Source organism: Anopheles coustani, chromosome 2, assembly GCF_943734705.1.
Source record: "Anopheles coustani chromosome 2, idAnoCousDA_361_x.2, whole genome shotgun sequence".
Taxonomy (NCBI): Eukaryota; Metazoa; Arthropoda; class Insecta; order Diptera; family Culicidae; genus Anopheles; species Anopheles coustani.
In genome coordinates this window covers 50,118,535-50,146,106 of record NC_071289.1, presented here as the reverse complement: position 1 = coordinate 50,146,106, position 27,572 = coordinate 50,118,535, and the positions used below count along the sequence as shown (strand labels likewise).

At 41.1% G+C, this 27,572-nt stretch overlaps 1 pseudogene; it reads right to left on the bottom strand.

The window, feature by feature from the left end:
- Positions 1 to 13,740: 13,740 nt before the first annotated feature.
- On the bottom strand, positions 13,741 to 19,933 carry LOC131264555 (uncharacterized; annotated as a pseudogene).
- Positions 19,934 to 27,572: the final 7,639 nt, after the last annotated feature.

The following is a 27,572-nucleotide window of genomic DNA, read 5'->3' as shown; positions in this document are numbered from 1 at the left end:
ATACAAAAAAAGCATTTGCTGCTGAAAGAGAAGGAAAAATATAATATCTATAAATATATGTTCATTACCAATTATTTTCAACCGATATTCACCTTCATCAACACAGAAGCATATTCTTTTCACATTAGCGCAATATCCGATACCTAGATGCAAATTATCGTGGATACTACCCTGGTGGTTTTTTCCGTGATGTGCTTGACGTGCGTGTATTGCTCAAAATCGTGCTACGGAGAATCTGGAGGCACGGGCGGATTTACTTCTACCTAAAGCAGGTATCTACAGGCCACGGATTCTTCCGCGGATATCTCTCTGCAATTGCCGAAGTTTCGATGAGGTACACAGCCGATTGCTGTTCGGGCACATGCTGATTTTCGCCTAGGTGAATACTGCGGAAATGCACATGCTCCATAGCAGCGACTTTTTGAATCTATGACCTATAGATAATTCGACACGTCGCTCGGCTCTGATCCCCTGATTGCACGCGTCGGCGCCTACTGCAAGGACAGCCTGAAACCGAACCTATCCAAACACACTTGTTTGTACCTTTTCTAAAGGATTTCGACTGTCTTCTATGTCATTCGCCTTTGATTTTGGGGCTCTGAACACGCAACGCCTGATTTTTAGCACATTCTGAAACTGAAGTGTGATCGGAAAGCACCACTGAAAGAAGCAAGTGTAGCTGAAAGAACAGAAAACATTGAATTAGTCACACGTTGTCAACTGACTATTTCGAGACAATCATTTTTCCTGCAAATCTCAGCTGATTGCACAGCAAATCCTACCGCGCAAGCAAAACATTCACGCTTTATCGGTATTGTGAAGTTGAAGCCGCTGGTATCAATTTGTGCACGAAACTATACTATCCGCTACCCGTGCTGCTGAAATGACGTAATTCAGTTATGTAAACACATTGGGAACTATTTCATGACAAACACTTCATACTTTACCTGATATGAACTGATGATTCCATAAATAGTTTCGAAAACGTTTAGAACTATCTGGACGAATCAATTGTTTACGCCCTTGATGTCGTTAATATTCTGTGAAGAAACAGGGCACTGCTTTTGGTGCTGTAAAAACAGAACATTGATTAAACGTTAATTAACATTCTGGAAAACAACACACTTGCATGATCGGTTTGATTGCTTCGGCATTACTTCACCTTATTTTCAATGCCGGTCCTACAGCAATGCATTCGATAATCGAAAAATACAAGCCCTTTCTCTTTTCAACCAGTTTAATCCTGAAGCATATCCGTGAACACTTGATGTAACCACCAATTCGACAAAAGTTTGCTCTGATGATGGTGAATAGTAATGTTAGAAATGTTATGATTATAAACTATTTCTAATGCCGAAACACTTTCACTTCACTGCTTACCTGATTGTTTACGTTTTCACTGTACAGGATCCATCGCCCTCCGGTGGTTAAAATACGACGCGAACTGGTCAGAATCGTATGTTAAATGGTTGAATGTTGATTGATGAAGCGAAATATTAACCTATAACAGCTGAAATGTAGAAATAAAATGTAATTATCAGCGAAAAACTTTAGCGAACTTACCGTGCTGCTTTGTTTACTTCGATGTGTCAAAATAACTCTGCGTGTGAGATGCGCCGTACGAACGGGAAAAAACATCCACACGCACATCGTCGCGCTCATTCGATCGCACAAAAAGGACGCTTTTGCTATCGCGGCATCTGCGGCGGGCTATGTTCGAGAGCGGGATCGAAAAATTTGGCTAAGTCCGCGAGCGACGGGTCTCCGCCACTATCGCGGCATCTGCGGACGGAAATCATCGAGTGTGGCATCGTAAAAATCGGCTAAGTGCGAGAGAGCTGGTTTTTTTTGTATGGAGTTTTCTCCGGCCTGCTCAATTTTCAAATGGAACTCAATTCCGGGCTGGTTGGGCGTCCTCCGTGACAAGTCGACGACTCACGGATGCAATCACTATGGCGTATGTTGATGGCGTATTTTGATCCATTTGAATAATCTTAAACCTAATTCACGAACGCTTTATTTAACTTGGACACTGGCAGCTCTTCACTTACCAAAGCTTTTGGTTCAACCGGTTGAGACGTTGAATGCCACACCAAACTATGAAGACCAACACCAGTCACGGTAAGTACTTTGTCACCAAATAAATATAACATAAACATATTCTGACATTTCTCCCTAGCCAGCTTCGATCCAACCTGCTGCCGAGACAAAAGTTAACACCGCCTGATAATTAGCTTGAGAAATTAGTGTGCGTAATAGTTAACACCTCCGCTCATCAATATACACTGTGCCAATCGGTAAGTGGGACGGTCAAAAAAAGAACACTTGTCTGACTTTGCGATCAATTTTAGGGTACTTAGAATTGATAACAATGAATTTCGCTTATCACATCTTCTTTGTCTATCTTTCTACGAAGCATGTGCAAAAAGAGAGAGTAAAAATCGGTCACCAAGCGGCGCAATGATGGAAAAAGTGCAAAAAGTCATAATTTTGCCAGCCAAACGTAAAGTTGGACACTTGCTTTTCAGGTTTAATACGTGGTTTGTTGAACTATTTCCAGAAGTTTTTGGTATTTAATGTTATTTCTGTTATAGTCTATGACTGTTTGTTGATGCTTGACAAAAGTTTTTTCTAACTTTATTGGACATTTCTGCTTAAATTTCTTCCTATTACTGTTTTGTTACCAATTTATACTATACAGTGTTTGTAACATAGGATACTGTACAATTTTACTCAAATTGGCTATTGGATTTCATACTAAAGACTCAGAAAGATTCTTCTGAACTTTGAGGCTGATTTAGAGTAGTAACTTTTGTGTTATTCGTAGCTTATAGTGAGTATAGTTAACCTGGCGGAACTCTTAATCTTGGAATAGTGAAACTATTTCAACAACATCTGTCATAATTTTCTTCATCATATGAACGTTGTGATGGGTACTTATCGTACTTTAATTAAAAACAAGTTTTTCAGTTCATTCTGATCGCATAAACACCTACAACATTAACAAATGACCTCCAAGGAATAGGAGTTAAAACAACAATTTTTTTAAAACTCGTCAGCTCCGTTTTACGTTCTAAAACTGCCTGCCTTTCTAACCAAAAGTGTATATGTTTGCTTCATATGTAAGTCATACTTACTGTGACGACAATTACCACATTAAATGAATGCATTTGAACGAGATAGGAAGAGTACCTTTCAACATAATCTAAAATCATCGTCTATATAAGGTTTTGAAAAGTAAAGGCGTTGTTTGCGGTTTCTGCGGGTATGTTCTGGAAATAGTTTGGAACCTTCTAAATGCTTTCATTATTTTATTAAATTCTTAGACATCTATAATTGAGGAAAAGTCTTCAATTCAGTTGGTTTTTTGATGAATCTCACATCATCGTCCTTTAAGTTTATTGTAAGATGACCCATTTCAAGTTCTATTTTTGACAATATGGGCTTTTTTATCGATTGTTAGTGTATCGCAAAACAGTAACTTTGGTTAAATTGATAAAACCTGATAACTTTCGGCATTTTTAATCGATTTATATGATAAAAAAGATAATATTTCATTCCTTGCAGTGGTGTAACATATTTCAACCACAAAGTGTAAATAATTTATCAAAACTCATCTTTTTTATACATATAACAATAATTTAGTATATCATAGATCATCAGAAAATGATTTTACGTGCCTAAGCTAGCTTCCATAACACTTCAGCCGCAGACATTCTTAGGAATCCTAAGTGTCCAACTTTACGTTTGGCTGACAAAATTTTGACTTTTTGTACTTTTTCGATCATTGCGCCGCTTGGTGATCGATTTTTACTCTCTCTTTTTGCACATGCTTCGTAGAAAGATAGGCAAAGAAGATGTGATAAGCGAAATTCATTGTTATCAATTCTAAGTACCCTAAAATTGATCGCAAAGTCAGACAAGTGTTCTTTTTATGACCGTCCCACTTACCGATTGGCACAGTGTACATAATACTTGCACCGGGTAAAACACAGAGGAAATAGAAAAGAGATGTTCAAAATTATCTTTTTTTTTTGTAGATCTCTTTTACAAAAATATTGGTGGTTGTCTCCACAAGGTGTACCGACTAATTGTTTTTGCCATAATTCAAGCGTGCTAGAAACCAGCTCAAAACGTTCTCGCGACAGAATGTGCCGCGCCCGAAGACGGTATTTTTCGTCTGCAAGAATATCTATTGCGTAGTTTGTATGGACTGCATGGGAATGCATCGGTATACGCTTAACCCGCTCTAGCCATTTAAACCTCTCGCGGAGCGAATTCATATGGCCACCGCGTTTCGGTTTTGCTCTTCATTTAAATGAATGAATCGAATGAAACGAATGAATGATCGCTCGCGCTGCCCCCGAAACACTGCACGAAGCAAAGCAAGCCACCCGAGCGCCACCGAGCTTTGTAAAACGCGTTTCGTACGCATGGTGACTTTTACTTCGTTTTCAGATTTATCGAGACACCTAAACCGAAGCAAAACCGAAGTTGCCACGACAAAAACGAAAAATGGAGGCCCCTTTCGGGGCCCTCCCTCTTTTTCTCTTCTCTTCCTTCTACACATTCTCATGTCTCGAGCTGTTACGCGGAATTGAACCGCGTTGTTTCCACTCCGGTCTCTGCGCACCTACCGCAAGACCGTCGCTCTTTGTTGAGAACGGTGTGCTAAAGGCCCAATATATATCTACTGTGTAGTCGTTTGTATGGACTGTATGGGAATGCATCGGTATACGCTCAACCCGCTCTAGAAATTTAAACCTCTCGCGGAGCGAATTCATATGGCCACCGCGTTTGGGTGTTTGCTCTTCATTCACGCCTTTATCGCTGCAGCTAGATTTTAAGTTTTTCATATTACCCACATTGTGTGGTTTATTGTGAACTATATACTCAATATCGTCATCGGATAATATCTTACGCCACAAAGCTATATCCAACAATTTGATATCTATTGGCTTCTCACATAGTTCTTCCTTGCAGCCTTCTTCTGATTGTTGGCACATTATTTTTTCAACAGAGTTTTCCTCACTCACAGACACAATCTTGCTTCTGTTTTCATCGTTGTACACTAGAAAAAAAATCACGTAATGTTCAGGAATGCTTTCGAACTAAACTTTGCTTCATGCTCACCGTTATCTTTTTTATTCTTCTCAATATGTTAAGTTTGAGTTGTTGAGTTTCCAGGTTAACATTTAAGAATTTATGCAAGGAATTTTTCTGTGTAGCCAAAAACTCCACAGTTTGCTTCATTTTTTTTTTCATTTTTGTGCACCACTTTGATATCGTTTCATGGTTTTAACTTCCAGGCGTTCTAACTGTCCAAGCGTTTCAAAGCGTTCGCACCAGTCATTTACAATTACCTTGCCTCTTATTCGCCCTATACCGTTTTGCACTAAACCAAACTACTTTTGTGGGGTTCTTTTCGGCGGTGAAAAAGGAAAAGCAAATAATAGAGCACAGTATGAGTGCATTGGAGCAAGTGCATTTTATTTATGTTTCCGTGTTTCGCTGCTTCACCCACATTCTAGCCTCAAATCGATCGATTTCAATTCTGTTCCCAAGTAATCCGCTTCATGTGAAGAGCCCCGCGCACAACGACATCGTCCAAACAATGTGTTTCTTTGATTTTTGTTTTATTTTGTTTTTAGCCCTCGACCTTGCGGGGGGCCCCGTAATTCTGACAATGGTTTTGTCATAGTTGAAATTCTTTTTATTATTTTCCCCAGCAATGAACAAAAAAATGAAGTAAAAGTATGAGCAAAAGAAAAATGTCAATTTTGACAAACCACATTGTCAACAGTACGGGGCCCCGAGCAAAGTGATTGCTATCCAGGTGGGTTCATCCCGAACAAATCGCATTGATTTTTTTAGAAAAATAAAGGAAAAATTTGACAATCGTTCCGGGTTTTGTTTATGTTTACAATTTGTCAGGTGTTGTTGCCAAAGTTCTTTCCGATAGCGTAAGAATACCGTATTTATCCTGTTCAGCTGTTTTTGCAAAAATAACTCATGGAATGGGAAAAAATGCGATATAATGAAGATATTGTCGTTTTAACAAACACGTTTCGTGTAGCATTGTAACAACAAAGTGTTAACATATGTGCCTTTGGACGACCTAACCGCTTTACCCATCTCGTCCAACCTCATTTACTAGATGACTTTGCAATATATCGTAGATGAAACTGTTTCCTCAGTAAAGTTGTGGCTAATGAGGGCAGAGTCTTCCGGTAACCGTATCAACTGGAACCAGCAGGTTGCTCGTCGTAATCCTTTTGTTGGTAAACAAAACCAGGAACGATTGTCAAAAATTAATTTCAAAATGGCTGCCACGACCAGGCCTTTGAGCTCACCTCCCTTAGTACCCACCTTGGCCCCGAGCTTGCGAGGCTTACTTTGCTTACCGTATGATCCGCGCCTGGCTACGTAGTATGACGGGTTAGAGCTGGTCGTACGGTGTCGTTGTGGACGGAGACGTTGGTGCATGTCCGTAAGTTTGCGTGGACGAAGGTGGCATTGTTGGTGTGCCATGCAGTTGTTGTTGGCCAGATGTTTGGCGTCGCCTTCCTCAGCTCTGCGTTGAACTCCATGGTGTCTCTCGGAGTCATTTGTGGGTCGCCGTGGAAGAACTCTGCTGGTATACGAAGTGTGATGCCATTCACGAGCTCCGCTGGCGAGGCCTTTATGTCATCTTTGTATGCCGTTCGTAGCCCCCTCAGGATGATGGGAAGATGATCCGTCCAGTAGGTGGTGTCCTTGGCGCAGATGGCTGCCTTCAGCGTCCGATGCCACCGTTCGATTATGGTTTCGTGCCAACGGGTGAAGCGGTCGATTAGTGATGAGAAATTTGAATCCCTGTAGGGATTCGAATCTTTCGAATAGAATCCCTACAGGGATTCGAATCTCCGAATCCGAATCCCAATCCGTCATATGTCATTATCTGTCCGCCAGTCCGAGCAAACTGATTGCAAAATTTCAAGGCATATAAATTAGATCTATATTTATTCACCATGGCAAAATACCACTTTTCTGTAAAAAAACAGACGGTTGTGAGGGTTATCCGAATAATGCAGCAATACTCACAACTGTATGTTCTTCACATCCAACCTTCCGATGTTTGTGATGAATAGTTAGTACCTCTAGAAGACGAGAATACAAATACTGTACTTTCATTCCCACACTGTCAGAGTGATTATATTGCAGTCAATCATCAACGGTTTTTTGCACTGTTAGTTGTCAAAAGTTCGTTTTTTATTTCTGCAAAGACCCTTCAGGCAATCGAGCAACCAAGTCTTTCGGTTGCTCGATTGTCTGAAGAGGATAAGGTATATTTTGGCTCACGACCGTGCTTAAACTACTTATGATTAGTCACACAGTGATATTTTTTCTTTCCTGGGTTTTGCGTTATTTGTAATTAACAAATCAAATACTTCAAATTGGTTTCTTTGAGTGAAACAGTTGTATTTTTAATTTATTATCATAATTTCATTATTCAAAGGATTTACATAAGTTCACGTATAATGTGGGCCAAATCAAATATCCTCCTCTAGACTTCGTTCTGTGTTCTTCGTTTCTTCGTTCTGTGTAAATTTGGCCCGCCGTGTTTTGAGCCAATGTATATATTTTGGGATATCTCATATGCTCCTTCTTCCACCTCTCTAAAGGATTTTCATTAAAGTTTGCCGGAGTTGCCTTGATATATTGATCAAACTCATTTATTGCTGCTGCCTTTGGATTTAGTATGTCTCGTGATTCATTAACTTCTTTTACAAAATCGGCAAAAATTGATGTTGAAGGAGGTGGTTGCTCTGGACAAGGTACTATGTCATAATTGAATTATTGCTTTCCTGCTGATGTATGTATGCCATTTTACTTATAACCGTTTGTTTCAGCATTCGATAACCAATTTCACCATTTTTAAACGGAATATTTTTTATGCGTGGATCTAGTAGCATTGCTTCCTTGTAAATTTCGTTGCTACGAGGCGCTTGAAATCTTTCGTCTATTCCTTTCTTAAGGCCACTAACCAGCAGTTTACATTCTTCTGTAAAATCTTGAATATGCAATAAATACATTTTATCTTTTAAATTTTTAACAAGAAGACCGGCTTTAGATAGGGATACTGATTTTTCTGCAGAAACTGTAACTGTTGCTTCGTTAAAATGGCTAAGGATTGAAACAGATTGTTCGATTGTAGTCCAATTTTCATTTTGTAGCTTATTTTTAATTTTTAAAGCATCTATGCATACCATCAAAGCCACTTTATTTTTAAAAAACCTATTGAGCATGTCAAATGTTGAATTCCAACGTGTTGGCACGTCTTGTTTCAACTTGAGTATCTCCATGTTATAGCGTTTTTGTACTTCTAATAATTTTCCTGTAGCAGCAGAACTTTTTTTGAAATGCATCACTATTTGTTTAACTTCTTCAACTGTTGGTTTAATGCTATTTTGTATGGCTCCCTGAACAACAAGATTTAGTGTGTGAGCAAAACAAGCAAAATGTGGAATGTTTAATTTAGTTGCAACTGGTTTCATATTTGCAGCGTTATCGGTTGTTAGACCCTTAATTTTGTTTGCTATTTCAAATTTATCTAAAACTGTTTTAAGCCACTCGGCTATGTTTTCTGCCGTATGTTGTAATTTAAATTCTTCACATTGCAACAAATATGATGACAATTCAAAGTTGTCATTAATGAAATGAGCAGTTACGGCGTAAAATGAGGTCAAGTTAACGCAATTGCCTTAGCAGATACCCACTTATTTTTTACTTCAGTTACAGTTTCGTTATAAAGTGTAGGTAGAAGGCTATTTGAGACGGTTTTACGGCTTGGTAGACAAGTTAGTTTTTTTTAATAATTGTTTAAATGTTTTGGATTCGACGAGAGAAAATGGTAAATATTCACGACATATCATTGTTAAAACTATTTTGTCTATTTCTTGTTTTGCGCTTACTGAAATTGGTGCATTTGTTGAAAAAAAATTGTTAATTCGATGTTGAGTAATATTTCTTGAAGAAGATTGACCCTCAACTATTTCTGTAGTAGGTTCTAAGGATTATTACTAGTATGATTTGTTTTTTTTGGAAGGCATTCGAAGTGACAGTTTTTAATGTGTCGCCACATGTTTGAAAGTACCGAGTTCGCTATTTTCTTTTTACAATATTTACATAATGCATGTTTTTCGTCGACCGTGAAATGGTTCCAAATCTCCGAATTAGTTCGAGGCATTTTTATAAATGTAGAACACTCTATAATTCAGAAAGAAATATATGTTCCGCATCAAAATGAGTTGTAATCAAAGTACCGAAATAAAATATATAAACAAATAAAAAAGGTAATACTCACTCTAAATGTATGATTGAACAGTATCAAGTTGCTACTACAAACGATACGGCAATGTCTTGTTTCGATGCACTACGATGAAATAAGTTCGATCCCAACAAACGATACTGATCCACACACATATTTTATCTTTTTTATTATTTCACATAAATAACGCTCGAAGTACCTTAAAAACCGTTCGACACGAAAAGGTATTCTATCGATGCAGCACGATATAATAGGTTCGATCTTAAAAATCTATGCCACTGTGATCGATACGTAAATGTATTTCAACGATGGACCGTTTCAATTTTCCAATGAGTACTTGTGCTATACTCAATTTCAAACATTTCAACACAACCACTTGAAGCAGAGAATAAGTCGTTTTTAACTTCAATTTTTCGCTTATATGTATATGATTCTTTTTTCAATCACCAAGAAGTACATATTCCGATTTAATCTCAACCCTGCGAACTAGTTGAGTGGAGTACAAACAGCTTGTCCGTGAACTTTATAACACTAATCGAAACACCAATGTATGCTGACGATACACCGTTTCAATTTTCAAATACGAGATTTTACTTGATTTGAAACACTTGACGAAATGTATCAACACAACCACTTCAGGTGGAATCTACTTCGAAACTATTTATTTTTTTTTTACTTATTAAAGAGATTTTGCGCCTTAACGGCGACATTCATCGCTATCTTAAATTAGGTTTACATTTTTGGGAAAGGTTTGGAATCATGGGATAGTTTAAGGAAAGGAAAGAGTGGAAAGGGAACTTCGAAACTAAAATTGGTCTTCAATTTTTCACTTATATTTATACTACCCGTTCTTGAACTGGAAGCAACCAATTCGTTTTTACATAGAACGCTGCTTCATATTCGGATGAATTCTAATGCTCCGGAAACGGAGCGAAAGCGCTTTGAACGGAATTCTAACTGCTTTTTCCATGAAGGTTTTGAAGCGTACATCGTTTGCTACCGAGTATTCATATTCTGCCAGTTGGACAATTCCGGCCGCATACGGCCCGCGGGCCGTAGTTTGGAGACCACTGGCTTAAACCAATTAATTCTTCCCTGAAACTGTTGACGTGTTACGATGAATATCATGCATTTTCCAACACTCTGCTCTATGTAGATGCTCAACAATAATGTACAGTGAATTGTTCATCATGAGCAAGTTGCACTGGTTTCCGTTCTGCCGGCGAATCGTAGAAACGACGGCCAACCTAACGGGCTCTGTCGGTCCGAGCGGACCAATGCCGGCATACGGGAAAGAACGCTGCTGGTCCCACGTGTCCCACGTAATGCTTAATATGATAACTGGAAAATCGATTGCTTTCCTTGGTTTGACTTTATAGAAATTTTGAAATAATTTAGATCGCAAACAACCTTCGTCATGCAGAAGCCAAAATATGATATTTAATATTTAAAATATGAGAGGAAAACATGCAAAATCAGACACATTACAATGCTGCCTTCCACCCATATTTAGGTCGTACTTCCCTGCAGGCCAAGCCATTTTTCATAGATTGGAATTCGGTACCATTTTTCATAGAACGATCTGGCTATCAAAAATTATAGCCATGGCCTCCAAGGAAACATCACTGTTAACCAAAATAAAAAAAAGTAAAACGATAAATATATCAAAAATAAATAGAAATAAGAAACAGACTTTTTATATTGAAAAACAACTTTAAAAACGAAATACATGTTTATTGCTGTCATGTTATTAATTAATTAATATTTAATTCGAACACCCCGACTTTTCGAGACCTCTGTGTACGGTAGGGAGAATTTTGAGAATTTTCGTTTTTATTAGATAGTAGCAACTAAAGAAAATGGTACAGTGTAGATGAAGGGAGGAAAACTCCCTTAAAAAAAGGAGTTAATAATGCATATGGTTAAAAGATAAACATATTTGCTAGTTTTGAATTAATTTTTTAAAACTAAAATGTTCAAAAAATTTTCCCTCATTTTTTTTATTCACGTTATTCTGCGACACACACGTGCTCGAGTCCTAAGATACAGCGCGCGAAAAACTCAGTACACTTTATCGAATCAAGTCCCAAACAAATCTAATTTGATTCGAGTCCCAAACAAATCAAATAAGATTCGAGTCCCAAACAAATCAAAACAGATTCGAGTCCCAAACAAATCAAAATAGATTCGAGTCCTAAACAAATCAAATCAGATTCGAATCCCAAACAAATCAAAACAGATTCGAATCCCAAACAAATCAAATCTGATTCGAATCCCAAACCAATCAAATCTGTTTCGAGTCCCAATCGAATCAAATCTTTAGAATCCGTCAAATGGGATTCGAATCTTTAGAATCCGTCAAATGGGATTCGAATCTTTGGAATCCCTCTAGGGATCGAATCTTCGAACCTTCCGAGTCCTGATTCTGCCAACACTACGGTCGATAACGGTGAGGCAGAAGCGAGACACTCCCAACCAACCATTTTGACAGCGTCCGTCATACCGTCCGCCTTCCGAACGCTGATGACGGAAGGAAGCTCTTTCTAGGGATGCATCCATGGTGGTTCGGCATGATATGGCGGCGACATATGTCAAAATTACGAGTCTCGGATGGTCCGGAATATCATGGCGGCAATACATTTATGTGTGTGTGTGAGTAACTTCGAAAAAAAAATGATACAACACCATATATGTGGTGTTGTTTTTGTGAGTTTCCGATTTTCTGTCGTTTGTGTTAGTGTTGGATTGTGTTGTCAGAAGAGTATTCAGAAGTGTTATTAGTTTTCAGTAGTAGAATCTTTTTATGTGTTCCCTGGAGATATCCTGACGACGTTGCGCTGACGAGGTGTTGAACCTGAACCTGAAAGATCAAGAAAAGTATGTACTACCATTAGACTAACATTGCTGTTATGATGTGAAGTGTTAATCGTGCTATATATATGTTTTCAGGATTGTGCAAAATGAATTACCTTATTACTGAACATACTTATTGTGCGAAAGCCTCGAACAGTGAAATTAGTGACCAGACTGTTCTAACTCCTACTTCTTGGTCAGTTGCAGCCTCAAGAACCGTGCAGGGCCATTCGCGGCCGTCCACATCGGCTGCAGCGGGTGGGGCTGTCCGACGGATGGATCCAACTGCCCTTGATGGTTCATTAAGTGCCGTGCAGGACCAACCGCAGGCGTCCACATCTGCTCCAGCGGGTGGGGCTGTCCGACGAATGGATACCACTGGCCTTGATGGTTCATCAAGTGCCGTGCAGGACCAACCGCAGGCGTCCACATCTGCTGCAGCAGGTGGGGCTGTCCGACGGATGGATATTACTGGCCTTGATGGTTCATCAAGTGCCGTGCAGGACCAACCGCAGGTGTCCACATCTGCTGCAGCGGGTGGGGCTGCCGGGCGGACGATCCTCACTGCTTTTGAAAGGAAAGAAGCGGTGGCGCGTGCGTTTTCCCCGGAACAACGCATCATTATTGAAAAGATGCAGCGGAAGATAGACCAACTGCGAAAACAGGATAAAATAAATACGAAACAAATAGCGCTCCAACGAACAATGTTGGAGATGCTAGGAGGCGCACAACCAGCAGCAGAGCAGGATTCAATCAGAGAATTCAAGCCTGTTGAGACTGACCCAAGAGCTGCACCAATTAAATGTCGCTCTTGGTAGTATTGAAACAAGAGCAAACTTAGAAAACTGGCTGAAAATGAAGATCATTGGTAGAGACGCAAGCAATCGATTGCACGAGGCCATTGATCTCATTTTCAGCCGGTCTTTGTTTGCACAATGTAGCTGGACTGGGCATGGTAAGACCGAAAAGGTTCGATTAAATACTTACACAAATGTTCTAGCGCTAATGAAACAAGATGCAAGTGTGGTAGATGATGTTTCTGATGCCTTTTTGAAGTCATTCATGCAACGAAAACTAAAATATGCAAAAGATCGTTTACGTTTGACTGGTGCCGTTAGGACATCGTGCCATCGTCGTCAACCGTAAGTAAATGTACATATTTTGTATATAGTTTTTTGTAGGTTTTAGTTTTGTAGCTTTAGTTTAATTTTTTTCTTGTTCCTATATATTTTATTATTTATGATACTTGGAAATACCTAATATGTGATATCTGGACTAAATAAAGCCAAAATAAATTTACCTAAGGAAATGGTCGTTGCGTTGAAAGTAAGCTTACCGAAAGAAATGTCTGAACAGCTCGAAATGAAATTCGAAAAGAACATATAATTTATCTAATCCAGAACAAGGTCGGTATTTCTCTTTTATTTACAACAAATACTTAATATGTTATAGTATAAAATATTTACGACTAAAAATAACGTTTACATGTGTATCTATATATTACGTACGTATTACGTTACGTTACGCATATATTACGTACGTCAACAATAACCTAAATATATTTACAACTTAAACTACTAAATTAAAGTATGAAGTAAAGGAATAAACAAAGCATTCCCTTCATTATCTAACCTGTTTAAAACTAGCTTACATTTTATTTGCTCTGGTTGGCACTCGACATTGCTTGTATTACTGCTGTTTAAGTTCACACGACAAATGTTTAGCCCGGTTGAATTACAAGGTTCTTCAAACTGGTAGGAAAGTTCGTTAAATTGCTTACCTACGATCACCACTGATGATGCGGTACGTAATGCTGTGCTATACTGAACTACCTGATTGTTAATTGTAAGGAACCATGAGTCTCGAAATCCTTTTTTCAAGCTAAATCCGTTATATTCCACTCTCACTTCACTACCATACTTTTTGAAACATGCTCGTGTAGTAACAGTGTCCTGTTTCATTTGACTTTGAAAGTCTTCAAGTTCAGATAATCTGTTCACTATTTGAGGTAAGCTTTTCCAACCATTTCTTAATAGGCGCTTTAAATGTTGAAGCTCGTTTTCAAATGGATACGCAGAAAGAGTATTCAGTGGACCGACTTTTTTTACTTCCGCAACCACATGTTGCAGATTATGCACATTGCTGGTCATGTACCTAATCCAATAAATTTCATGAAATTGAGAGACAAAATTGTTTAAAAGCTGTCCACCAAACTCCCAGTATGATCTATATACATCCTATATAATAATTTTCCTTCCGAGGGTCGACCATGGCCCAATAAACACGCGCGCGAAAAGTAACCCTTATTCGATCGATGTCTGATTCGATGTCGCTACTAATTCAAAATCAGAAAACTGGGCCTGCTAAACAAAACCGATCGTTCTGTGCGCAATTGATGGAATTTTGAGTTGTTATTGGGTGTAAGAGTGAGAGAAAGAGATAGGGAAAGGTAGAACGAGAAAGCGAGAGAAAAAGAGAGAGAAACAGTAAAGATAGAGGCAGTCATAGTGGGAAAAAGAGAGACAAAAATGGAAAGTATGACAAGGTGAGGCATAGGGATAGGGATAGATATAGCCAGAGAGCGAAAGAGAGAGAGAGATGAATGAAAAGGGAGAGCGATTATGAGAGAGAGAGGCAGTGTGAATGCGATGGGAGATAGGAAATGGGAGATGGGAGATGGGAGATGGGTGATTTGTGGCAGGAGGTTTGTGGTTTGTGATGGGAGGTGGGAGGTATGTTAGTGGGAGGTGAAAGGTGAGATTTGGGAGGTGGGTGGTGGGAGGTTTGAGGTGGACGGTGGTAGGTGGGTGCTGGGTGGTGGGAGGTGGGAGGTGGTAGATGTTAGATGTGAAATGGGAAATGTGAGATGGATAGAGAGAGAGAGAGAGAGAGAGAGAGAGAGAGAGGGGGGGGGGTGGAGAGGGAGAGAGACGGAGAGAGAGATAGAGATAGAGAGAGAGAGGGGGAGAGAGAGAGAGAGAGAGAGAGAGAGAGAGAGAGAGAAAGACAGACAGAGGGAAAGACAGAAAGAGAGAAAAGAGATAGAGAGAGAAATCCAACGGCATTGGACGGTATGTCCGAGTTCACTTCGCGATTATGTGAGAGGAAGTGAGAACAATCACGCTCGCACACAGGATTAGCTTATAACGCAGCCAATCGATTCGTACTCGAATCTCAATGCATGTGTTTGCGGATCTACGAATACAAGAAAACAAAAGAAGAATGCGAGAAGTGGGGACTGCTATCCACGGCAGAGTATACGGACGACCGATGCGAGAGTACTGTTGTTCGGACAGGTAGCTTAACCTTCCGCGAAACGAACAAGGCAAGAGATGGGGGTCGTTCCTTCCGCGAAACACAGGAAGTGCGGGATAGAAAGCGGCAGAGTGTGCCGAACGTCGAGTCGTTACTGCGCCTTTCGCGAATCGTCACACACATGGAAGGAATTCTCCATTACAAACGAAAGAAAGGAGAAACTGATACGTGGGGAATAGTGAACCCCAGAATTTGCAGCGAATGCGGCACGGATGGCATGGAGAGAGAATGATGTGCACCGACATTATTCGTTTTTCTATAAGGTCAGGTAACGAGTAATCAATGCAGTGCTCTCGCTTTCTCTGAATTGTTTTAATCCTGTCTGAAGGGATTCTTACTATTGGCGGAAACAATACGCAATTCTTATCGCAATTCGCATCTACGGATTATCATGCGTAGTAGGAGTGTTATGCTTAGTTTACACGAGGCACAAAATTCTGAGCATACAGGCGCAAATGTCAGTTTTTCTGTCACTTTTTTTCGCTTCGTGTAGACGTTGCTATCCGTGAGCCGATCCAAATGAAAGCGCGTTCAGTGTTGATTTAATTGTTTAACTATAAAAAAAATCACAGAGATAGTGTGTACACTGAAATCTTATCAACAACCAGTGTACATCATCACAAACAACTATTTTCCATCCAACGGCACTCTATACCGGGTGTGCCAATTTTTGCAAATCTATTTTTCACTCGCCGACCGAAAAACAGATTTTCGCTTACTTTAACAGTTGACTGCCCATCTGACAGTATTTTACCGGTAACTCACAGCATTTTGCCGTTTGCAAAGGTTGTTTTGCGCTTCGTGTAGACCAAGCATTATGCTTAGTTTACACGAGACGCAAAAAAAAATTAATTTTTGCAAATCTTTTTTTTCACACTCTGGTCGAAAAATAAATGCAGATTTTGACCGTTCACTGACTCATTGACAACACTTTACCGTTTGCAAAGGTTGCTTTGTGGTTCATGTAAGCTAAGCATAAAAAGGGGCGCAACCACAAGACATGCACTGCCAAGACATGGACTGTGTGGCACAGAAACTGGTACAATATGCTGTAACTTGGAACAAGTATCTGTCTTTGAAAAACCTCCTACAAACCGAGCTGTTTGATAGACGCGTTTGGTTTTTAGTAACATTTTGCGATATTACAGTGCTTTTACATTTATGTCGATGGGGGCTTCAGTTAAAGGGATAACTGCCAAGATCAGGCGCTGGTCGAACAGGGAGAGGGTTAGATTATTTCGTTATTTTTGATCCCGTTATTCGTATTTGTATTTGAACCCGCTTACTGTTCGGCAATTGTCAACATAATATACTTTCTGCAGAAAGACCTAGAAACTGTAACGGGGGTGGCATGGAACCTTCCTGGCATGGGCGGTAGGTGAGCAAGGGACTGTTGCCGGGCCAGGTACCTGGCCTAAAAAATCTAGTCCTATATAATAATTTTCCTTCCGAGGGTCGACCATGGCCCAACAAACACGCGCGCGAAAAGTAACCCTTATTCGATCGATGGCTGATTCAATGTCACTACTAATTCAAAATCAGAAAAATGGGACTGTTAAGCAAAACCGACCCTTCTGAACGTTGTTGTTGGAATTTTGTGCTGTTAGTGTGTGTAAGAGTGAGAGAAAGAAATAGGGAGAGGTAGAACGAGAAAATGAGAGCGAAAGAGAGAGACATACAGTTAAGATAGAAGCTGACATAGTGGGAAAAAGAGAGATAAAAGAGGAGAGGAGAGAGGGAGGGAGAGCGAGAATGCGAGCGGCATAGGACGGTATGTCCGAGCTGTGCGAGCAGGTAGCTTTACCTTCCGCGAAACGAACTACGCAAGAGATGAGGGATAGTTCTTCCGCGATACACAGAAAGTGAGGGATAGCAAGCGGCAGAGTGTGCCGGATGTCGAGCCGATACTGCGTCTTTCGTGAATCGTCACACACATGGAAGGGTTCTGCAACACGAACGAAAGAAAGAAGAAACCGGAAACGAGGGGAATAATGAGCCGCAGAATTTGCAGCGAATGGGCACGTATGGTATGGAGAGAGAAGGATGTGCACCGGCAACACTGGCTTTTCGGTAAGCTCAGGCTGCGAGTAAGTGCTTTTGACTTCTTTGAATTGTTTTGTTCCTGTTTGAGTTGATTTGTGCTATTGGCCGAAACAATGCCCAATTTAAATCTCAATAATGTGGATTATCATGCGTAGCAGGAGTTACGAGACGTAAACAAATTGTATAATATTCGCGCGAATGTCAGTTTTGCTGTCATTTTTTTTTGTTTCGTATCGACGCTCCTATTCGTGAGCCGATCCAAATGAAAGCGCATTCAGTGTTGATTTGAATGTTTAACTGTAACAAATTACAGAGAGGTAATGTGTTCACCGAAATCTTTTGAACAAACATTAAACATCATCACAAACAACTATTTTCCATCGGCTTGCAAGCAATACCAGTTGCGCAAATTTTTGCAAATCTATTTGTCACTCGACGACCGAAAACACATTTGCGCAGATTTTGCATGTGCTGTGTGGCACAGAAACTGGTAAAATATGCTGTAATTCGGTTCAAGTCCCTGCCTTCGAAAAACTTTCTACTAACCGAGCTGTTCGATAGACGCGTTTGGTTTTTTGGTTACATTTTGCGATATAACAATGCTTTCGCATACATATCGATGGGGGCTTCAATTAAAGGGAGACATCTTGCGCGTGAAGATCGGGCTCTGGTCGAACAGAGAGAGGGTCAGATTATTTCGTAATTTTTATCCCACAATTCGTATTTGTATTTGAACCCACTTCGCGCTCGGCAATTGTCAACACAATATACCTTCTGCGGAAAGACCTAGAAACTGTAACGGGGACGGCATGGAACCTACAATGAGGCGATAGGGGAGCCAGGGACTGCTGACGGGCCAGGTACCTGGCCTAAAAATCCTAGTTTTATGATAATACAGTTATTGCGCAAAATAGTAACATAAAATGTTTATATTGAGCGTCGTTAATGTAGTGCCTCAAAACTCCTACCCCAGCGTAGTGCAAGAAAGAACTATATTCCGACGCTATATTTCCAATAATTTATGTCCTGAACACTACGGAACGGACGGTGTATTTCGGAAGGCAATGTTATCGCATCAAGATCTTTAGAAAATGCAATGCACTTGTCAATCGACCATTTGGGTTGCCCTAACCTTCCTAAAACCCATCCTTTTAAAAGCTTGCGCATAATTCCTTAATCTGTGAGATGTAACCGGTCAGATATTATTACATTTTCTATGATATTTAAATATTCTAAATCTAGTAATGGAGATTTTTGCTTACGGTGCTCACCGTAGGCACCCTGTCGAAAAAGAGAGTCCGTCCTAAGCGGTGCACTAACGCCGTTGAAAACAACCGTACGAGAGCTGGAGTTATATTCTCCGATACAGGTGCATTTCAAACATCCGTGCTTGGCGTTAAAGTTTGCCACACCTGAAAAAGAAGTAAAATTTACACAGGAAAAAAAAAATTTATATTTATCAAATGAACCAAATTTATATACTCGTAAAAGTTTTTTGTCATGTTAAACATACCTTTCACAAATGCCCTTGCCGGTACATCTGCTATTATAGCCCGAACTTTCACTTCGTGCAGCAATTGATTAATGGTCAACCCCGATTCCGCCAGTTCGTTCAGCTCGGTCACAAATGGCCGCAAGTACTCCTCGACACTAGGGGGCTTTGACATCCCGTGGAAGATAGCCACCGTCATTGGAGGAGCCAAGGGAAGTTCATGAATGGTGATGAGGATGGGCCAAAATGAGGCAGCTCTACTTTTATGCAGCGGCAACCCATCAATTGAAACGTTCAGCGTCAACTCTGCAGGCAATACGACATTGCTGAAAGAAAAAAAAGCATTAACATCTTCTTATTCAAACTAGTTAAAGAGAATATTTACTAACCGGAAACGATTCATAAGACATTTTTTTACGCCTTTGTACCAAAACAATCCGCCTTCAACGTTGACGATGCTGGATGAGGCTGTTCGGCTCGTCTTTAATAGTGTCCGAGCGTCCTTTGGTAGACGGTATGGCGTTTTTTCTCGGAGAACGTCCAGAATTAAATTCATAGTGTCAAGAGGAATTTCTTTGGTTAAAGCGCAGTATCGGAGGCATTCCCGCAATGACATATCGCCATATTTTCCATGACGAGCAACGTCTTCCTCCTGATCCTCGGGATTCGTCTCGATGGTTCCCTCTTCGTCGGAGGATTGATCATTTGCTGCAGGAATGTCCGAAGCACTGAACACTGGTCCATCGTCGACAGTTTCAACATTATCTTAAATAAAATTAAATGTTCTATTTAAGCAAACAGAAAGCGAAAGGCACTTCATCCGAGTCATACAAATGTCTTCACTTTCGTATCACACATCGCACTTTCCTCCCCAATTTATACTTACTAGAAGTTTCACAAAGATTGTTCAGTCGGGTCATTCTTTTAGCATGCCATTTGTAAAGATTTCTGGTACGTCGATGCCGGTTGAAAAACTTTCTACGAGACATTATTGCACAATCAGGACTCTTGATATTTCTCTAGCTCACAAAAATAGATTGGTTTGTTTTGTTTTGATAGAGAGAAAATTGTTGTTAACCAATACAGTCTCACAATCATTCGTTTGACAATCACACCGTCCGGCATATCGATCGTCAGTTCTACTGAACGAAGGCAGTGCGAAAAAGAAAGGTTGCGATTCAGTCGCGTTGAACTCACTCTCGCACACCATGTTGTTCCGGACGCTGTCAAAATGGTTGGCTGGGCGTTGCTTACTGGGAGTGGGCCAACGATGTCGACGTTAATGTGCGCGAACCTGGTTTCTGGGGACGAGTAGCGTACGAGCGGGCTGTGTGTATGCCGATGCACTTTTGTTGGTTGGCAGGACAAGCAGCTTCGTACGAAATCCCTGGTGTCTCGGCGGATATTCAGCCAGACGAAGCGTTCTGTCATTAGCTTGACAGTGGTCCTTGTGCCGGGATGGCATATGTCGTGGACAGCATGCAGAAGTTGTTGTCGGAAAGGCGTTGTCGCGTACGGCCGGATTACACCGGTTGGGCAATCACAGTAGAGTGCTTTAGTACTGCCAGGGATTACTACTTTTTGGAGAGTCAGGTCCGTCTTGATTTTTTGCCAGTTTGTCGTAGTCGATGGTGGAGGCAGACCGGATGGACTCGATGCGGGAGAGTAGGTCAGCCGTTATGTTGTTTTCGCCTTCTACGTGTCGGATGTCGGGGGTGAATTGGACGATGTAATCGAGATGTCGCGCTTGCCGTGGCGATGCTTTTTCCAGCGACTGATGAAAAGCGTACACTAACGGCTTGTGATCAGTGTAGATGTGGAAGTTCCGCCCTTCCAGATGGTGTCGGAAGTGTCGCACGGCTAGGTATACAGCGGCCAGTTCGTGGTCGTAGGTGGAGTATCGGCGTTGGGCTTTATAGTTTTTTTTGGAGAAAAATCCGAGAGGCTGCAACTGTCCATCGATTACCTGATTACTGCTCCTGCGGCGAAATCTGACGCGTCACACTATAGGGAGAGTTCGGCGTCGCTATCCGGATGTGCCAACAAAGCGGCGCGTGCCAGTTGTAGTTTGTGTCTCGCCTTTTGTTTCCCGGGAAGGAGTAAGAAAGAAGTTGATCATCGCCAGGAATTTCTTGAGATGGCCTCTACTTATTCCGGGAGTAGCTGGATCCCGTCGGTTGTGACGCGGTGACCCAGGAAGGAAACTTCCGGTTTGGAGAAATCACACTTGGCCACGTTGATGGACAATTTGTGCTCCGTGAGACGGCTAGATAATTGGCGAAGGTGTTCCTCGTGTTCTTCGGGTGACGTAGAGAAAACGATGATGTCATCGATGTACGGGAACACGAAGTCCAGTCCCCGTAGCGGGTCGTGTATCAGCCGTTGGGGTGGTAACGGTCGAATGGGGTGGTAATGGCCGTTTTGGCGATGTCATCTGGATGGATTGGTATCTGATGGTACGCTTTGTGGAGGTCGACCTTTGAGAAGATTCGTCAGGTATGGCAGCGGATATCGGTCTGGGATGGTTTTTGCGTTCAGTGGCCTGTGGTCTCCACAAGGGCGCCAAGTGCCGTCCGCTTTCCTCTTCATGTGAAGTGGGCGGGACCAGCTGCTGTTGGATGGTCGACACACTCCTAGCTGTAGCAGGAATTGGAATTCGGCCCGGGCTGCTGCGTATTTCTCTGGTGTCAATCTCCGCGGTTGAGCGAAGTTTGGTTGACCGCTCGTCTCTATCCGGTGCGTCACTACAGACGGGAGAGATGTTCCGGGGCCGGTGAGCGTTGTTAGTTGTGGAAACTCGTTGAGCAGCCGGGTTATTGGCGATGTTGCGTCGTAGACCTTAGGCGTTGGTTCCCTTGATTGATCTTGGTCGAGAATTCCAGGTATGCTAAGGTTTGTTGTCGCGTCCACCAAGCACCTCCGGCGCAGGTCGACTAATAGATGGAAGTGTTAGAGGAAATCGGCAACAATAATCGCTGTCCCAACCTCTGCGATTATGAAGTTCCACAGATACGCGCGTCGTAGACCGAGGTCTAGGGTGTACAGCGATTTCCCGTATACTTTAATGGGCGTTCGGTTGACGGCAAACAGGTGCATAGGTGATGGCTAAGTATGTATTGTATTCCTGGATTTGGGGATGACAGAGACGTCGGCGCCGGTGTCTATAAATCTGTTGTTGTGTTTTTCAGTCCACCACAATAAGGCAATGGCTTGCCGGTGTTATTGTTTGGACTTGCTTCCGGTCGTCTCCGGTATTTTCACATAAAGAGGTACTCGCGGTGTTATTGCGCCCTTGCTGCTGTTGTGGCTCGAACGTGCACAGGTCCTGGCACTTTTTCGCGGCGTGTCCGAAACGCTGGTGGTAGTAACAGAACCCGCCGGTTTTCGATCGGTTTGAGGACCGCGAGTGGGAGCGCTGTCGGTGTCGAGGTTCTGCAAGACGTTGTTGGACTGCCATTCCATCCAGGCGTTTGGAAAACTCGGCTACCTGTCGCGAAAGGAGTTCTACTGCCCTCGATGTAACTTCAGCGATCCTTTGGTAGGGGCCAGTGCGTAGGTGTAATGCGTAGGAGTCCATTACTGTGTCGGCGACACTTACTTTTTCTGCTGCGGCTGCTGGGGCGGCGATCACGGTCCTCTCCTAAGGATCCCAATGGAGCTGGGGTATTCACAATGATTTCACCTACATGCGCAGGAACTTTATGGATAGTAGAAGGCATTTTGTACCAACTGTAATGATTGTCAAAACGACAGGGCTGCATGCGAGCGTGAGAAGTGAGGAGAGAGACCAGGAACGCTATACACTCGGGACTAATAGTTCAAAAGTTTGAATCGGAGCCCACAGGGGTTCACGGGAGGCAATATAAAAGGGAAACCCGAAAGGGACTGGGGGTTTTTGGATCTGGAAAACGAGTGAATAAACCGAATTTTTACCAATCAGTGGACTAAGTCTAAAATAGTTATTCGCCTCGAAACTTTTCGCTATCCCAAAGTTGTAGTTACAACAATGATGTATGTATATTTGCAATATAGACTAATAGTCCTTTCCTGAATAGTAACTTTCCTGATTTTGAACGTATTGTGCACTCAATTGTGTATTGTGTATGTTTCATTTCATTTCATATATATTTACCACGTTTGCCACGTGAGCTGTACGAGGGTTGCCTTTTAAGTTTCGGGATTTGTAAAAACTGGTGATGCAATCTGTTAATTAATAATTTTATCGTAAAGTTTGACGTTTTTGAGGTTATCCGTTCTCAGAACGTTTTGACATACGAACGCTATTTGTGTTGTTAAAAAAATGTTTAAAGTTTCAATCGATAGGAGTCTTTTTTGTGAGATCTTCGCTTCTTCAGGTGTTGAAAAACGTTGACCTCTCAGTTTATTTTTTACGTACGGGAATTAAAAGAAGTTATTTGGTGCTAGATCCAGGACTATATGGCGGATGACTCATCAAATCGATGTTTTGAGTACTCAAAAATGCAGTTGTTTGAGCCGATGTGTGAGAGCTCGCATTGTCGTGGTGATGGGTGATCCGTCGACAGCAGTTGAATTTCCTGATTTCTTGGAAGACAACTGGCAAACGAATTGTTGTGTACCACTCAGAATAGACTGTTCTGCGTTGTTCTAGAGGTTTGGTTACGATATATCCAGTTTTTCCGAAAAAACATGCGACCATTTGCTTGGAAGTGCTTCGTGCGTGAACAACTTTGGTTGAAATCGGCTCATCTTGAAACACCCATACAGTCGATTGCAGTTTAGTTTCGGGCTCATTCGCGTAAATCCACGACTCATACGCTGTCACGATATTAAAGACGAGTTTTGAAGCACCGCAATCGTATTTTTCGAGCATTTCTTCCGGCCAATCGACACGAGTCTTTTTTTGAGGGATTGACAAATTGTGTGGAATCCAACACGAGCAAATTTTTTTGACAGTTAAATGTTCTTGCAATATTTATTATATGCTGGTCCCAGTAATACCTAAGGTTGTCTCTATCTCACAAAAAGTCACATGACGATCTTGCAATATCCGTTCACGCACAGCATCAATTGTTTTCGGAACGACAACTGATTTTGGACGACCTTCACGAAATTCATCTTGGAGTGAACTCCGACCACGATTTAATTCTCCAAACTGTCGATATATACTGATCATTGATGGAGCTTCATCGCCAAAAGTTGAATTAAGTTCATTCATGCACTACTGCTGTGACAATTCATGTCGAAAGTTGCAAAAAATAATCGCATGAAAATGTCCACGACGCAATTCCACAATTTGGCGGACATTGACACTTTTAACATTTTTTTAACAACACAAATAGCGCTCGTATGTCAAAACGTTCTGAGTACGTATAACCTCAAAAACGTCAAACTTTACGATAAAATTGTTAGTTGGTAGATTGCACCACCAGTTTTTTCAAATCCCGAAACTTAAAAGGCAACCTACGTACAAAGTGCCTTAAATTTAATGTTAAATTTCAAACTAAAAACAAAACACAATATGAAGAAAGGGATGGATTACATCAGGGAGTTAAATACATGTAAACGAAAAGCAGGGATGGAGACGTTGTAATCAAACAGGTGGCTCGAAGGAAGACATGACGCGGATAAGAATGTCATTATGGGAGAAACACGTGCGGCGGGTAGGAATAATGATGTATAATGTAGATTACCCCGTTGACAGAAATTGACATTGTTGCTGGTACTATGTAGTTCCAGCAAGAGTCCCAGCAATCTGCCATGGAAAAACTTGCTGGTACTACATGACAGCTGCAAAAAATTTGAATTTTTGTCAACCGGGTATAGTATTATATTACACTGCCTTCCGTCTTTCCTTGCAGCACATGCACTCAGGAGAGAGTTTTTCTTATTTTTTCATCCCCACGCCTCATTCAAGTTTTGCCTGATTCACTACATCAAATCTAGCGCTACTCTGGCCGTCTTCCTGTGTAGAATAATTTACAAGCTCAATTAATATGAAAAAGCATATTATCCTGCATTCAACCTACACTCAGGGAATTGCAGCGCAGCATACCAAAATCGACTTTTGACACTTTGGTCGATTTGCGTTTTGCGGTTTTATTTTTACTTATGATAAAACCTTTATTATTAGCGGACTAGGTTTTTTAGGCCAGGTACCTGGCCCGTCGGCAGTTCCTGGCTCCATTACCGGCCCATTGAAGGTTCCATGTGGCCCTCGTTAGGCTGGTGTCAGTGCTTTACCGCACGATGTTTTTGGATTTGACAGCTGCAAGGTTCGCACTATTTATTCGCATCCGATTTTATCTGTCAACAAAGTTGGACTTGAAAAACTCGGAGTGTTGGTTTTCATCTTAGAAAAATAATAAATTTCATTTAATCGTCTTAGAATTTAAAAAATTACCGAAAAATTGGCAGACCTGTCGTCCGACAAAACATCGTGCGGTAAAGCACTGACACCAGCGTTAGTAGGAGGTTTATCAAAGACAGGTACTTGAACCAAGTTATAGCTAATTGTACCAGATTCTGTGCTATACAGTTCTTGCAAGCCTCTTGCAAGCCATGTTCTGCGGGTGCACCACTTTTTAAAGTGTCGGGTTGTTATGCTTACATGAAGCACAAAGCAACCTTTGTTAACGGTAAAATGTTGGTCAGTATTACCTTGCCAGGCATTGCTCAGGTGTGCAAGAGTTTTAAGGCGCAGTATCAGCTCGAAGGCCGGAACACTCTGACGCTTGCTATCCCCACTTTCTGTTTTTCTCGGAAGGATCTATTTCCCATCTCTTGCTGTTACAAATGGTTTGTAAAAACCTTGTAACGGAGCAGCTCAATGTAACCGGCTGAGTACCAACTGATTACTTTTGCCCGCGGAACTCACGGGCAAACGGATATAAAGGGGGGCCACAGATGTGGCACACTCAGTGTGAAAAAATAGACCAATAAAGGACTATTTTTTAGTTTTTCCCACAAAAGAAACGCTCAAAGAATTAACTGCAGTAACTGATCGGTCGTCCGTATGCTCTGCCAAAGATAGCAAACGCTACTTATCGCATTCTTCTTTTGATTTGTTGTAGTGTAGGATTCTCGCTTACATTTAGATGCTAATTGCAATAAACTGACCGCTTTGCTACAAAATCTCTCTTTATCTCTCTCTGCCCCCTTTATTCTTTCCCCTGCTCTGTGCTACTGTCTTTCTCTACCTGTGTTTAAACCTTGGTTACCGCATGCCAAAAATTTTTTACAAGCAAGGCCCAAGATAAGGACAGTTTGCGTATCTTTATTTTCCGAAAATAAAAGAATCATTTTATGTTCATTATACCAAAATATGGTAATCATGCTTCTGCAATTTGTATTGCAAAAACAATTGTTTAAATACTTCAGGCGGAATACAGGCAATCCTGAGCTTTTTGATCAACCAATCGTTTTAGTGATACACTTCCCATTTACCATATATAATAATGAGTTGGACGCCGTGTTAATAAAATAAAACTAATTTTTATTCTTCATTAACTACTGAGGCGCGTCCTCACTCGTTGAGTTCTAACTAAAAACTAATCTTCTGCCCGACCCACTCGGTTGACTGTCCTAACCAGCTCCTATTTAGTTTACGCTAGCTAGCTCCTATTACGCGGCATTCTTTCCCACGCTCACGCTGGAATCTGCTGACGCGATGTTGTGTTTGGAGTCTGGCTGGGTCACTGTCATAACTATATGCCTTGCTTGAAAAAGGTTATCTCCCGGCGGCGCAAAATTGTTAAAATTGCACCGCTTAGAACAATTGTGGTAAGAACTTTGAACTGACCAAGTTTTCAACTACAGTAGATATCTAACATACGCGGCACTCGACATACGCGGATTCGGAGATACGCGGTTTTCAAAATTTGACAGTAGATAATATGAATAGTAGAACAGTAGAATAAATATGTAAATTACACTTTTACACATACATATAACGCTTTTTATTTCGTTTGTTGCAATTTATGTTGTTTGAATATGCTTGCATTGCATTCAAATTAATAGACAAAGTAAAGATTTGAATATTCTATGATACATGTACACAAGAATCTCTTAACTTCTAGTATAAGCTATGTGTTAAGCAATATTGGAAATACGCGGCAATTCGAGATACGCGGATTTCTCTGGTCCCCATTAGCCGCCTAAGTCGCATATCGACTGTATATTTTACTTTGTTCACCACAACACCAACAGCTAGACGAGAATGCAAACTCCGTGCAGCTTCTTAGAGCTTCAGCAGACACACACACTCGGTGTGGTGCATATCTCTACACACGGGAAACATAGGCTGTTCGTTATGACAACTGACCAAACAGTATAATTTGGCCGCCGGGGTTTACATCAAATAACCAAGGTTATTACAGTTAATGTATCGATTATTTTCCGATGATAAAAAGATGACTACAAGTTCATTGAACAAAAATAGAGCAAACATACTTCTTCAGTTTGTAGTTCAAAAGTTCAGCGTATTCAAACAACATAAATTGAAATAACCGAAATAAAAAGCGTAAGTTATGCAAATGTGTAATTTACATATTTATTCGTGTGGTTGTACGTGTGTATTTC